At 38.6% G+C, this 16,000-nt stretch overlaps 1 long non-coding RNA gene across 1 annotated transcript; it reads left to right on the plus strand.

The window, feature by feature from the left end:
- Positions 1–14,425: 14,425 nt before the first annotated feature.
- On the plus strand, positions 14,426–15,500 carry LOC148852450 (uncharacterized). The gene is made up of 2 exons (XR_016098979.1): positions 14,426–14,928; positions 15,044–15,500. It is a non-coding gene; the product is annotated as an uncharacterized LOC148852450 (long non-coding RNA).
- The last annotated feature ends 500 nt before the right edge of the window (positions 15,501–16,000 follow it).

Here is a 16,000-nt window from a genome sequence, read left to right on the forward strand (position 1 = left end):
GGTTGTCGAGCTTCGTCTACTCTTCTTTCCTCTTGGGCTGACTTCTCCGCTCTGTCTACGAAGTCGCTGAGATAACCCCGCCTGATTAGATCTTCGATATGGCTGCACAGGTCAAAGCAGTTCTCTGTACCGTGGTCGTAGTCCTTGTGGAACTCGCAATATTTGTCTCGGTTCCTCATGTTGCTTTGTGTCTTCATCTTCTCGAGCCACCTGACATAGTTACGGTCACCGATTTGCATCAGGACTTCAGACCGTGGAACATTAAGTGGCGTAAAATTTCGATAGGTTGGCAGAGGGGTGCGAGTCCTATGGTCGGCCGAATGATCTTGCCTCTTGGGATCTCTGTCTGCTCTCTCTAACGTCCGCCCATCATTCTCTCTCCTTTTTCAGTTGGACTTCTTTTCCTCGTCTTTGAGTTGTGCCTGGGCCTCTTCAGCGTTGATATACTTCTGCGCGTAGCTCATTAGCGCGGCCAATGTTTGAGGAGGGTTCTTGGAGATGGAGAAGTTGAATGGAGAAGGGCGGAGTCTGTGTTGTATGGCCGTCACCGTGACTAAATGATTTAAGTCCCTTACTTGAAGCGCTTCTTTGTTAAATCTCACCAGGTAGTCCCTAAGGGACTTTGCCTTCCTCTGTCGGATTTGCATGACGCTGGCCGAGGTTTTCTAGTGCTTTTGACTTGCTATAAACTACGCCAAGAACTGGGTCGCCAATTGTGCCCAAGACGCTATAGACCTCGGTGGTAGGGAGGAGTACCATGCCAAGGTCAAGCCTTGCAGTGTAGTTACAAGGGCTTTGAACATCAATCCCTCTGATGCACCATGTAGCATCATCTAGGCTTGGAGTGTGGCAATGTGGTCGAAAGGGTCATAATTTCTATTGTACTTGTCGAGTTATGGGGCTCGCCATCTAGTAGGGGGTACATCGTCCATGATGTCCTGGATGAAGGGCAGTTTCTTGGTGATATCCGCGATGGTCTACACAGGTTGATCCGTGGTGGGAATTGCGCTCTTAGGGGCGGACGCACACTCCAACTCTTCCAGACGTCGTCACAGATCCTTAATCTCAACGTCTCTGCTACCCGGGGCTGCATTGCATACGACCTCCCTTTTGAGCCATGTGGGGTGATCCTTGACTGAACTTGACTCGGCGACGGAGACCACGAAGGGCAACATCCTTTTGCCGAGCCTTTATTTGGCGAGGTTGCATACTGACTGGTGTGTCTGGCTATGGCAATCCCGTCTATGGGAATGGGCCGTGGCGGTGGGCCTTTGGGTCGTGTCCTGCCTCATCTTCTTAGATCATTCTCCCCTTACATCTGTCTAGCGTGCTTTGGAGTCCTCAATCCGAGGATCGTCATTCATGCACATCGGGGCATGAGGGGCAACCTTGTTGAGCGATGCAGTAGACCCTAGTGTCTGCATAAATTCGAAGATCCTGTCAACCTTTTCCTGCATGGCTCGAAAGTGCACTTGATCTACCATGGCTGAAGGCTACGGAACTTCTTGGTGTGGGGAATGTTGGTTCTCCCGAGTTGGGGAATAGTCAGCTGATCGCTTAGGCTAGTTTTTAGGCATCTTGGTTACCTCCTTGATTGTGTGGCGAGGAATGTGATTTTCAGGAAAGGCTTTTTGTGCCATTCCCACAGACAACGCCAATCTGATGCTGCTTAATCTGAGGTAGTGCACGAACCGAGGAAGGTGATTAGATAGTCCTTGCTGGTAGGTCGGGGCCAAGCTACAAGGATGAGGCCGCGCTTCAAGATCTGTGATCAAGGAAACAAAAGTCAGAGGCCCAAGGAGTTATCCCCGAGTAAGAACTCTGACGCTCAAGTCAGTAAGTGGTGGTGGGATGGCCGGGCCAAGCTATAAGGATGCTGGTCTGGGCTAAGTGGCTATGTGGGTATCAAAAGTTGGATCCCTTACCTCTAGCAAGGAGTACGTTTTTATATCCAAAGATCCGTGTCCTAGTCGAATTGGGCTTCTGTGGTTGTCAGGATGAGGTTTATCACCGAGGTATTCGGGATAGAGTCCCATTCCCCGACGGAATTGTCTTCCCTGTTCCTCTTCATCCGCAGTTGTGCTCATCCATGTGACGTGTAGTTGATGTGGCTGAAAGGAAATGGGGGGCCACCACACTAGCATAGCTCGGATGTGCTAGGCCGACGTGGCCGAGCTAGGATGGTGTGGCAGGGCGATAGTTGGGTAGCCACATATCTTGTAGGTTCAGCTCAGCTATGACCCGATCAATACCGTTTAGGTCCTGTATCTAAAATATCAGGCCAGCTTAGTATAGCCCATCCTAGAAATTTAATGTAAAAATGCAAGGTGTCAATTAGTTGATTAGTAAGGTCTCCTATTGGTTTTAGCGGAGACTTAGGATCAAATCCAGCTTGTACCTAGGTTGGGTTATGAGACTGGTGTTAGATAGTGTATGCTCTTAGCTCCAATCATATGATGTACATTGATTTTTATGTATTAATAAAATCAAATCATTATTATTTATGTTCATATTGGTATATTTTTGTGAATTATCCCTTAAGCTGAACAACTAAGAGACTTATGTTAGTTTAGAATGTTTTTAACCATCAAATAAACTTGGGGAGTTTATCTTGACAAGATTGACAATGATGTGGTGTCGAAATGATGGGGCAGTTATCTTAGTCTTGCTAAGTATAGTTAGTGTGTATTTATAGGAAACATTGAATGTGGGCTAATTTTTAATTATGCCTTGGACCTTGGAAATAAATGTGCAAAAACTGAAAAGTTGCACTTAACCCTAAATTTGATAACAATACTACACTAAGTCTTGGACTAAGCAATTTTTTATATTCAGTTAGTGAGATTCTCTTAGGGTCAAAAACTTAGGCATGTTGGATCTTTTTAAAATATTACCTGTGTAAATGATCATTATAATAAGATTAGCCCCTTTGTTCGAACAAAATGAATATCAAGTTTTACACTCATTTTGATGGAAACCTAAAATTGTCAATAATGGATTTCAATTGTTATGAGATTTCTTTGCAAAATGTATTTATCTTTATTTTATTTAGTGAAAAATGTTTTCAAAATGTTTTAATCTTGGATACATTTGAAAAGAGGGTGTAGCACTTCATTTACAATCACAGAAGAGGTCCCTTGCTATAAGTAGTGTTTTGATTATTCAGAGCTGAGAGATTAAGGGCAAGAGACCATCATAAGGCTAAACCTGATGGGCTTTATCTTATATCAATCCATTATCCATAGGCTTCATAGAGTGGTTGAAACCAAAGATCACTTAGACTTAAATGTCGGGCCTATAGTAGGCCTAATTCAACTGTCTCAAGGATTCATTGCCTTTGTAAATTGAATTTAGGCTGCCTGTTTGGCAAATCTTTTTGAATATCTAGTGAGCTTTTAGAATCTAAGTAGACCAAAAATAGTCAATTCTTGTTTGGCTCATAAAAGCCTGTAGACTAAAAGACATAACCTAAAAAGACCATAAAAGATCAAAATGGTCCAAATCTAAAAAGCTATGAGTGAAGCATATGGTCTATTCAGGTTTTCAACTTCCTGATAAGTCCAGCGAAATTTTAGAAAGGGGTTGATGGAAACTTTCCTCATTTTACTGAAAGAAACTCCCACTAACTTGACTAAGATGCATAGCAGATATGTTCTCCTTTTCTTCCTTAACATCTTCTTCTTCTCTTCACATCACTGTTCGCCATTCAGGTTCTTCACCATATTCTCCTTTTCCATCCATACTTACCATTCTTCAGTATGTTTAGGTATAACAACCACTTCTCATATAATTTTTTTTAGATTCCATTGATGCATTAGGGATTTAAATGCATATCTCTCCATGCCCAAATAGTTCCTAATGGTTAGGGTTTCACATTTGTTAACATTAGGATTTTAAATGTATTATCAACCATTATGCAATGATCAGTAGAATATCTAGGGTAAGTATTGCATTCCAGGAACCATTCATCGTATGTAGTGATTAGTGAATGGATGTATCTAACTAGAGATAGCACCAATATATATAGCATAACCAAAAAATGACTCGTAAGTAGAAAAATTTCTCTTATCTAACTGAGCACTTGAATATATAAATAACTTCAATCCCAAGAACCTTTAGCCTTCAAACCAAGCCAACTTCCAATTTCCTATATATTTGTGCTATCTTTGTAAAATCAAGTAACAAATCAACCTAATGAATTTGAGAAAGTTTTCAAAGTCTGAATGTAAGGATTAATACAAGAACATTCTTTTCTAGTCAACATACTTGAATGATTGGATTGACCAGCTTACCCTGTAAAGGTGGATATGAAGGTGATCAACTGCATCAATCTTAACATTGACTAGGAATGAAATTATTGATTAGATGATTAAGAATTAAAATCACCTGTTACAACAGTTATAGGATTCTTCCATAATAATCATAGACTAACTATGAACTATTTAATTGACTTTAGGATTGGATGTTAGGTGGACCCAAATGACAATACATAGGTATTGGATATGGGTGTAATTAGTGTAGAGAAAAATTAATGGTCTGTAAATAATGAATAGTTTACTATCCTAATTTAGTCACGAGAAATTATTTTCCCCTACACTTTTATATAAGCTTGGATGAGTTTTTGGTTTGTAATTTGTGGTTGTAAATAATAAATAGATTTTTTGAAAGCCTTTAGGTTGACTAGAGGAATCTATTCATTCTTTAATGGCCTATGTGGTGGTAATGCTTTCTCTCATGTTGTTTACTATCAATTGATTTCCCTAGAACTTTGAAGTTTGGTTACTCCACACACTTTATTCCCTTGCTTGTCAAGGATTGCTTAGGAGAGGAAGTCTGGGAGGGTGTAAGGCATAAATATTGGTAGCTAGGTACATACTACCTCCATGTTTATCAGGCTTCATATTGGATTCTAACTGATGTTTTAACTTAATTGTGAATTTGTTTCATTTTGTTTTATTTTTAGAAGCTCTAATTAGCATTCTTGGAATAAAGAAAAGCCCTTAAGGTTGACCAAAGTGAGAGGTCGGGTACATAGTAAAGCGAAAAAAAAAGCTCTAATCAACTTGTTACAAGGTCTGAATTGTTGGCCTTTGTTGTCATATAGTATGCATTAACTTGCCTATTAACTACATTAAGAAGAAGTTTCCATGGGGTTTCTGTTATACATCAATTTTGAATTAACTTTACCAGTTAAATATTTACACTCATAAATGATTATCATCCATTAGCTATAGCAGCATCTATCTTTCCAGGTTGCAAGTTTTAGACTAGAATAGGGGATCTTCAATGCTCTAATAGGATTTAAATTTTGAAATAATAATAAGTTGAATTTCAGTGAAGTTCAATTTACATAGAAAAGAATCTGAATTTGGATGCAACGGATATTCAATTAACAGCCGATTAGTTTTTGGAATTAAAAACAAAAGATGGTATCAAGAGATAAAATTCTTAACTTGTAAATTGTTTGTACAACTGATACAAGATCAATGTGTAAAAGTCTCTTACATTTTTAAGAATGAGAACATAACTATAAAAATTGTATTTCATAATGGCCTCAGTAGAGTATATATAGCCATTTTCCTTTTCCTTTACATTTTCTAATTAATGTTGACTCTGATGGCCATTCAATATGTTGCATTAGGACCATTTGTAACATAATGAACTAAATCAGAAATAGATCTATTTTAATTAACATGAATTGCAACCACAAGAATAAAGTTGGTCTAAGATCTGTAGCACTGCCAAGGAAGAAGCAGAAAGTTGAGGGAAAGTTCTTAACAAAATTTGTGAAGTTCCTTAAGAATTTTGCCATAACTTTCTGCAATCTCTCTTTCAAACTTGTTCAAGAGGTCAAGTTGAATTTCATGGAAGCTCTCTTCGTTTTAACTCCTAAGCCAGAAGGAATTAGATACTTGTTCTTGAATAGGTAGTCTATGGTTAGTAAGCTTGTATGGGACATGCAATTGTATAAGACATTTGCAAAGAGAAGAATAAGAGAAGTTTTCAAAACATAAAAAGACATCATACAAGGCTCTTATGGTTTGGGTTCTTGTTTTCTTTATCTCTTGGGTTCTTGTCACACCAAACTAGAAGGGGTATTATATCCAATGCTAATACTGCCCAAAATGCTTTAGTCCTACCAGCAGTATCATAGTTGTCATTGGTTTTCTTGAACCTTATTTTTTTTTGTGATTTACAAGTCTTTGTTGTAATCGGTGTTTATACAACTTATAGATTTGATTTATAACTTGCACAAGCTTTTCTTGACAATGATCTTAATAGATTGCAGAACCTACTATGTAAATGGAATCAACAAAGATCAATGTATAAATAGGGGTTATATTGTTGTCTTGTATAGGGAAATGCATGAGGGGGCCCATTTTAATATTTTGTGTAGGTAAGCGAAATCTCCAAATAATATTTTCAAGTTTGAATATGTTATTGGGTTCTACACATAATATCTAACATGTATGTAAGAGGGACCAACACGTATGCTTGCCAAACAATCTTTCAGTCTTTCTAGCTTTTGAAAAGATCTTTAAAAAAAAATTGGTCTTTGAAGATCTACCTATGAAATCTCATCAATCTTTTGAGGTCTTGAGCTTTTGAAAGATCTTCCTAAAATGATTTTCCAAATGCCTCCTTAGTCTGTGTTTCCAAACATAAGTTGAACCCATATGGACTAATATGCAACCCATATATTTTTTAGGCCTAAGAAGCATTTCAATAGTTATGTAAGTGAATCACTAAAGAAAATGGGCCTTAGCCCATGACTAGTTAACTAGTTACATGACAACTTAAATTGTCATATAAATTAGATTGAATATAGGTATGGATATCGATTTGAACTTCCATATTATTAGTGTAATTAGAGACCTAACCCAAAATTGATTTGGATTAGTCTTAATTACATTAGGAAAGAGGTCTATATATAGCATGGTTTTTAAAATCAGATCAGTTGGATGGTCGGATTAGACAAACCTGGAACCAGTCACTTGATCAGTTCTGTCTTACCCCAAAACCTCTTTTTGGCCAAAAGCCATTGATTTGGTTAGTGAAGCGCTGACTTGAGTGGTCAAACTGTTGACCCGAACAATAGTTTTTGGATTTTTTTTTTGTTTTTTACTTCTTTTTTTTTTTTGTCAGAGCAGGTATTTTGTTCGGACCACATGGCCAGACCATTCAATTTGGGAACCGGACCCTAGAATAGTTCTTTGTCTGATTCCCTATTCGGTTTGGTTTTAAAAAACTTGATATATAGAGACAAGAGGGAGAGGCTGACCTACACTATTATGGACATTCTTTTGCACTCTTTTCTCTTCTCTCTTGCTTCCTATAAACCCTAGTTCAAATAGCCAATATGGGTTAGCAAAAAAAAAAAAAAAACGAACTGACCAAAATTGAACCGAAAAATTGGTTAACTAAATTGGTCAGTTCGGTTCGGTTTCGGTTAACCATTTAAAAAAATCAATGGTTAATCAAATCGACCGGTATATATACAGTAATATATATTTATATAATATTATATATATTATATTAATAATATATACTATATTATATTATTTTTGAAAATCTACTGAGACTTTTCAATTCGGCAGTCTGAAAGTGTTTAGACTATTGAACTAAGACTTTTCAGTTTGCTAGTTTGGTAGACTGGCAGCCAGACTGACGAACAGCTTGTCTGACACTTACGCCTTTCCCTTTTCCCTTTCTTTCCCTCTCTCTCTCTGAGCTCTCTCTCTTGGACTCTCACTCTCTTAGACTCCCACTCTCCCAGTCCCAGTTCTCTTCTTCATTCTTCCCCAATGGACCAACGAGCGACGACCTTCAATGCTCTGCCCTCTGACTGAATCACCAACGGCCTCTGATACTGGCGATTCCTCCTGCTTCCATAATAGCTTGAGACCCACCGCAGCTTTCCCTTTTCCCTTTCTTTCCCTCTCTCTTTCTGAGCTCTTTCTCTCTCGGATTCTCACTCTCTCAAATTCCTACTCTCCCAGTTCTCTTCTTCATTCTTCCCCAACAAACTGACGGCCTTCAGCGCTCTGCCCTCTGACTGAATCACCAACGGCCTCTGATACTGGCGATTCCTCCTGCTTCCATAATAGCTTGAGACCCACCGCAGCTTTCCCTTTTCCCTTTCTTTCCCTCTCTCTTTCTGAGCTCTTTCTCTCTCGGATTCTCACTCTCTCAAATTCCTACTCTCCCAGTTCTCTTCTTCATTCTTCCCCAACAAACTGACGGCCTTCAGCGCTCTGCCCTCCGACTGAATCACCAATGGCCTCCGACACTGGCGATCCCTCCTGATTCGGTGACACTCTCTTAGACTCCCACTCTCCCTGTCTCCCAGTTCCTTTTTTTTTTTTAATTTTGAGGGCATAAAAAAACTGAAAAACTGAATTGCGGTTAATCAGTCAACCAGTTAACCGGTTGCATTAGTTCGGTTTCGGTCCAGTTAAATGTAAAATCTGAACAAGTTGGTTCAGTCCAAAAAATCACCCTACTGTTTGGTTAACCGAACCATGAGCACCCCTACCAGCCAAGGAAGGAATTGTTCTTCCATCATTCTCTGTTGTGATTTTGAAGAAAAATGTCATATTTGAAGTGATTCTCACAACTGCATTAATCCTAACTCGTTGGAAATCAAAATCTGCCAAAGGATTATTGCAAAATTGACCTCAAGTTCCAACTGTGCCATCTTCAGTTGGGAGGTCGATCTAGGTCTGAGTTTTGGGCATGAACTATCACTCTATAAGCTTTAAATTGTGATCTCCATGTTAGATACGCTCAATTTAAATTTTGTTTTCAAATCTGATCCAGTTAAATGTTAGAATGATTTTCGGAGAATTTGATTTTTAAATTCTTTGAGACACCGATTATTGGGCTCAGACTGAAATTTTTTAAATTCGAACATGAGATAGTCAAGTTTTAATCTGTTCAATAGTTGGGGGATGGGCTACCCCAGCCTAAGCCTACTGGCCCAAGCAACAAAAATTGCTCTTACAAGAAGAAGAAGCGCTTACAAAAAAATTCCGTAAATTGATTTCGTCGTACGGTATTTGTTCTTGTTTACATGAAATATGAAACCACCAAATCTATTTTCCATTATTTTATTCTCGATCGTATACTCAAAGTGAGTAATAGATAACTCAAAATTACCTTAAAGTCTTTTGAGTTTTATCCTTTTTCCGTATACAACAATCTGAGTTGTTAATTATTATTTTATTCCTCAAAATTCCAATCCAACAGTGTTGCTCTATTTTGCTTGACTGTTAGTTTGAGCCTTGAGGTAGAGGCGTAGCCGCATAGGCCTTATAAATCACGAATCCTAAGCCTTGAGCAATCTCCACGAAGCTATTGAGGCAAGGCGAACTCAAAGCCTTAGCCTTTGAAAACATTGTTCTAAAATCTAAAAACTGTAGCTATCAAATTATCATCGATAACGTATGGGTGGAGAAAAGGTGTTTCTAATTTCTACACAAAATTAAGTTGAAATTTGAAAGAATATGAAAATAGATAAGTGGACTGCAATCCACCTTAAAAATCTGAAATTGCAGCTCTTATCAACCATAGCTTATACGTAAATTTAGTATCAACCCACCGGCAGAATTAAATCCACCCCTTAAAAATCTTAGCTGGACTGAACTATAAAAAATTAAAAACCTCGATAGAAACAAAACATTCATTCAAATAAGAACAAAAATACAAAAGACCCAAATCTTAATTCTTAACCAGAGACCAGAGTCGCCCACCAAAAACTAACTCAGGGTCTCCGGAAAACAATAATTAGTTATTAAATTGTTAAATAAATCAAAAGCACCAACCACCTTTTCAAGACATGAGTCACCATTTTGAAGACAAATTAGAGATAAATGGTTGGATAAAAGATAAAATGTGTACAATGCAGGTTGAAAGTTCAAAAGCCCACAAACTAATGTTAATTATTAACTAGGGTTAGCCCACAAACGTCTCCCACCAAATTCTAACCCCAGTAGCCCACCAAAAAAATGAATAATTCCGCTTATCTCGTTCCATACCATACAATTTGGAATTGCTCTTGATCCAACGGCCCAATCTTTAACAAATTCTAACCCCAGTAGGTACCCAGTAGCTTCCTTGTAGCTTCTCTAGTCTATTTTGTTGTTATAAATATGAACTCTTAAATTTCTATCAATCCACTCTTTCTAATCTCTTCTCCTCATTCATCATTCCTTCTGTTCTATATCAGTAATGGCTCGTTCTTCTATACCTAGTCTTCCTTCTTTGCCGGTGGAAGAAACTGAAAATCTAAAATCATCACGGAAAGAAGCATACAGAGTTGCAATCTGTACTTCGGCAATTGCAGCGGGGGCGACTTTTAATCCTCCATGGAGAGTTCCCCTTGGAAGCTCCACTGCTTATGTAATTCTATCAAAGGCTTACACAGTCACCATGTTCTTGTGCTTGAGCATGAGTTTGGTGCTGTTTGTTCTCTCAATGATGCTTTCCAGAGTGCCCAAATTGGTTCCCTTGGCCAAGAAGTTGATGTGGGTTGTTTTGGCACTGGTTCAAATTGCTCTCTCCATTGGGACCTATATTGTGGTAATGTTTGATTAAGTTTTTAGACTCTGTATGGTTATTGAACCGTGTTTGTATTGTTTTAATGTGTGATATGGTTATAACTAGGGACTAGGCTTTAGGTTTACTGTAACCAGCAGCTGGTCTATGATGATGATGATAATGATAGGAGTTAGGACCCATGATCTTGGGCCTAGATCATGACCCACTAGATGAGTGGATAAGTAATATAGCATATAAGTAATGTTTGTCTTGCGAGAGGGGACCAAATATGATCATGTTACCTAACATTCTTAATATGATGGTTTCACTTAGACTCGAGCCCATGCTCAGGTTTTACCATTTCATCAAGCAAGAATCTCAAAATAATTACTATTATATTTAAAAAGCCCGGTCCAGTTCAGCCCATAAATTTCTGGCTCCAGGTCCAGATTTTAAGTTTAGGTCCTTAAGGAGCACCCAGCCCGAGCCTATAAATTCCCGGGCAGGGCTTGGGCTTAATATTTCATGCCCAGCCCAACCTACAGTATATATAAATATATAGGAAAAATTGCAGATTAGTACCTTGTATTTTAGGCCCAGTCTCATTTTGGCCCTTGAAATTTAAAATATACAAATCTAGTATCTAAACATTCAAAGTCGTTAAGTGATATTCGAAAAGATACAAATGCCTTTAGAGTATCATCTAAAGGATCATTTGGCAAGTCTTTTTTGAAAGATCTTCTGAAAGCTCTAACAGTCAAAAGACGATGTGAGCTTTTGCATCAAGATTTTAGAAGCTTGAAGACCATTTGATTAAGGTGTGTCTATTCACACGTCTTTCCATGTGAAGACAAATTGAAAAAAGGCAAAAAACTCTATTTGGAGCTTTCCGAAAATGGGTTTCCCATGTCTTTTTAGGGCTACGGCTTTCGACGATTAGATCTTTTCTCAACCAAACGAGAAAAGAACAAAATATAGACTGTCGAGCTTCTAAAAAGTCAATAGCTCGCATGAAAAGATATACCAAATGGGGCCTAATTTTCTTTATCAATCATCTAATTTTCTTTTCTCTCTTTTTGTTTGATCTCTATTTCTCAACTAATGTTGAATCTAGACAGCCTGGCCCTACGAGCTAAAAGGCGTCGGTGTTTCAAGAAGGAATTTTCCATTGGATTATAGCTTGAAGCTTGACGGAGTGCTCCTTCGGGGCATAATGGGCAACAAATGGGGATTTAGAGAGAGAATAGATGGGAGGGACAATGATGTATAGGGGTGGATTCGAGCCGAGCTTAGCCGAATAGTACCAGGCTAGATTCAGCTCGGCTCGGCTCAACTTGTATTATATTTTATAAAAATATTTAGAAAAAATATTTTATAAAAAAAATTATATATAAATTTTTTTTATTTTATATTTAAAAATTAAAAATTATAATATTTTTATTTTATATATATATATTCAAGCCGACTCACAATCCTCACGAGTAGAGCTCAAATAGGTTTGAGTTCAACTGGTTTAATAATCGAACTATTGAATTAGAGTCAAACTCGGCTGAAACGGAACCAAACATAACTTTTCACAAATCAGACTCGAACAATTCATAAAAAACTCAACTCGTTACCACCCTTAAATTGATGTAGCGTATAGGCTTCGTTGGGTGAAGATTGCCGCTGCTAGAAAGATAACCGATCGGGAGTCCTTTTTTACCACTATCAGAAATTCTGTAACTTCATGGGGCCTACTTAACACGTTTGACCATATAAATGATGCTCCATCAAAATTTATTTCTCAAGTCTTAATGAATCTGATGTCTTTAGACTTTAGAGTTTAGACTATAACTTTAATCCTATTGGATGTTTCAGATCAATACCCCGAACCTATCGCCAGTATAATTTCTAATCAACTTTTCCGTGTAATCAAAGAAACAACACCTGATTAACATCGCGAATAAACAAATATCATTTATGATATTTTCAGGTAAATTACAAAAACCCCCTTGTATTATGGGGGTTTGAAACAAAGATCCCCCTATATTTTGTTTTGCGAGAAAGATTTTTGTACTATGACCGCGTTGCAATAAAAATCCCCTTTCGTTAGACTTTCGTTGAAATCCGCATTGCAATATTTTTTAATCCCCATACTATTATTCTAAAAACACTGTTCATCTTCCACGACTTCACAAACAGCGCAGCGGTAGCTATTGCAGCGGCTGCGGACTTCTGAAGTCCTCCCTATCTCCCCCCTGGTGAGGAAGTGCGAGTCTGGGCAATCGCAGAGATCGTGAACGGAATGGTGGAGATGATAGCGGCGGTGACAGAATCAGAACGCGAGTCTCTGTTCCCTCGCCTCTGAGACAAACCCGTCCGCACCGCTTCTGGTATCGCCGTAAATTTTGAGTTGACGAACATCATGACTACCCATTAACCCCCTTGCCTTGGCTTGCAACTCACGAACCTCTTGACTACCCAGAAACCTAAACGGAAAGCTAGAAACCCTGAACGGCTACCCAGTAACTTACTAACGTTGATCTGAGATGAGACGGTCGTTGCATAGTCATCTGCCAAATCAAATGAAAGGAAAGGATCCGATTCTGTGGACCAAGTCCATCTCTTCTATGAGTTGAACTCCTGGGCCCTCCCAGCCCCTGTTTGGCAAATTCGTTCAACGATGCTGCAAGCTAAAAGTAGATTTATTCATTCCATGGTGAATAAATCAGTAACAACTTTTTGGTCTCTATGCGTCTCTCATATGAATTTTCCGTAAAGAGACAGCACTTCACGACTCGCCAATATAACTCTTCCATAATACTCTTCTGCTTTAGCCACATCTTTCTCCACTTGTAGAAATCAGATTCAAAAAATAAAAACGATCGTTATGAAATGATGGAGTAGAAATATAAGTGGTCATCAACGTCGGTAAATCGAACTGCCAAATATACCTCATACAAGAATTGGCCATAATTCCACAAGAGAAGTGGATTTGTTGGGTTCGATTTCAGCATCTGTTGACAGAACTTCCAAGTTTCGCCAGCTCAAAACTTATGGCGATACCAGAAGCGGTGTCTCACTGTTTTTGAGTTGCGACTCTGCTGTTTTTGATTTCTATACCTTGTTATTCGTGCCATTCGGGGAGGGTCTAGGGGTGAAGTACGCCAGGCGTCGAGTGTGGAGCCAAAATCGGCTGGGCTCATTGACCAGTTAACCATGAATGCTGGTGCCTTTAGAGGAAGCAGGTATGCTTTTTCTCTCTTCTTGGGTTGTTCACTCCTCGGCGGTGACAGAGGACTTCAAAAGAGGGACGCCGCTGCAATCCTCCGCCGGTGGAAGCGGAGGCGTCGGTGACGGGTTCGAATCCGCTGCCGCTGCAATCCTCTGATATCGTGTTTCTTTCACTCTTTCAGGTGTTATTTTCTTGCTGAAATTGAAAGGTAAGAGAGGCTACAGCAAGCCTCAGGTCTTCAGAGGAGCCCTCGCTCTCTCGCTGCCGGCCCGCAGCGGTTCCGTGAAGCATTGTACAGTTGGTTTTTGACAGTACGATGACTTGCAAAATCCCAAGTGAAAGGTGCAAGGCCTCAGGACTTAGAGAAGCTGGATTGGCATGGACAAGACCTGGCTTGTCTTCATTTGTAAATGGCCTTTTCAACAAAAGTTATGCTGTCGAACATGCTTCCATTCCGTGCAAAACAGACTGACCTTCGGCCTTGGGTTGTCAAGCATTTATGTTTATCCATGTCCACATGGTGTCCATCTGGGCTACGTTCTGTGGGAACCGAGATTGCCTGGTGTCTGTTGTCGGAACCCGTGAAAGACTTGTAGTTGACGGAACTGCAGACTCTACTCCTGCAGTACTTACACTTGCGGAGCCGGAGCGGGCGTCACGTCCCACGGTCATAGTACAGGGATAGCATCGGAAGGGTAGTATTAGAAGTTTGGGGAAGATGAATATTATTTTTTATCTATTATTAAAAGGGTAGTATTGAAATTAAAAAAATATTGGAACGGTCATTTTGGACGAAAAACTAACGGAAAGATGTTTTTATCATAATACAGGAGGTTTTTGTCTCAAAACAAAATATAAAGGGGTCTTTGTAATTTATTGCTTTTATGTGGCAACGCTTACATCCTTAAAATTTATCATAAAAGGTCCCAAATAGAAGTGGCAGTAATTGTAAGTAGAGTAGATTTAGGGTGAATTGCATTGGTAGAATCTCTAATCTTCCACTGGAAAATGGAAACAACAGCAAGAGCAATCAAGTAGATTGGGGCCAATTCCTCAAACCTTTGCACATCATCGCAATCCCCATCAGAGCTCTCTCCATCATACAGTTCACCAGCAACAAAGTCCAAGTCCAAGCAGCTAGAAGAGTCTGAATAATCCGAACAATCATCCCAGTAAGTCCTCTTGTAACAATCTACGATAAGGGGTTCCAGAACCTTTCAATCATGAGTACTTTTCTTTGGGGAATTTCTAATCAAGTTTCACATCCCAACACCCTCTGATGTTCAGGAATTCAAGATCCCGGCGGTTTGAGAGGATCTCAAACACATCTTCTGTAGTGATGAGAAGGTAAGCCATCTCAAGGTGCCGTCAAAAGCCATCTCTGTTCCAAGATTTGCAAACCTTTGGAGTCACAGTCATTGACTCCTGAAGAGAAAGATTCTTGAAGATTAGCCCCAACGCATCGGTTATTAGTTCATCCCATCCCCGGAAATCGCCTCCCTCCTCTATCGAATTTTTCAGAAAACCGAACAGCTTTTTTATGCCCGACTGTGGTTCTTTGGATCTTCCAACAGGGAAGGAGCCTTCAGGAAAGAATTTGGGAAGGAAATCAAATGCGATTACGCCTTTGTTTCATCTTCTTGAGAAAGAAAATGATGTACAGTATTTTATTTTTAAGGATAATTTTAATATTTTCAAAGTTTTAATTCGCACATGATGATACACGTAACTGACAGTTGATTAATGTTTAAATATACTACATTCATACATAGGTACTAATATATAATTTTACCTGATATATAACATATACATAATATCTGTATATTATAAAATATTATACTATGTAAATCATTTATTTAATATATTTTTTTTGTAAAATTAGGAGGAGCTCTGCCCCAAAGCATTATAAAATCTTGTTATTAGCAATGTTCAAAGTATCGATACGAAACGAGTTTTGCCCGTATCGTATTGTCACTTAGAAATGGCCGAAACTCTATTTATTTTTTTAGTTTATTTTTTTTTTTAATTTTGATTTTTTGGAAAACTTTTAACATGCTTTTTATTATTAAAAAAAATTGGGGGTCTGAACCGTATCATTTTCAAAAGATACAATATCGATACTTTGAACCTAGATTATTAGTAAAGAACTTAAGGTCCAACTGGGAGTCAAACCCAACCATATATTAAATATTATATATACAACATATTTGGTTTTGTTTATAATATTTTATATAAAAGTTAAAA

The sequence above is a fragment of the Nelumbo lutea genome, chromosome 5, assembly GCF_056320005.1.
Source record: "Nelumbo lutea isolate HS-2025 chromosome 5, American lotus-T2T, whole genome shotgun sequence".
NCBI lineage: Eukaryota > Viridiplantae > Streptophyta > Magnoliopsida > Proteales > Nelumbonaceae > Nelumbo > Nelumbo lutea.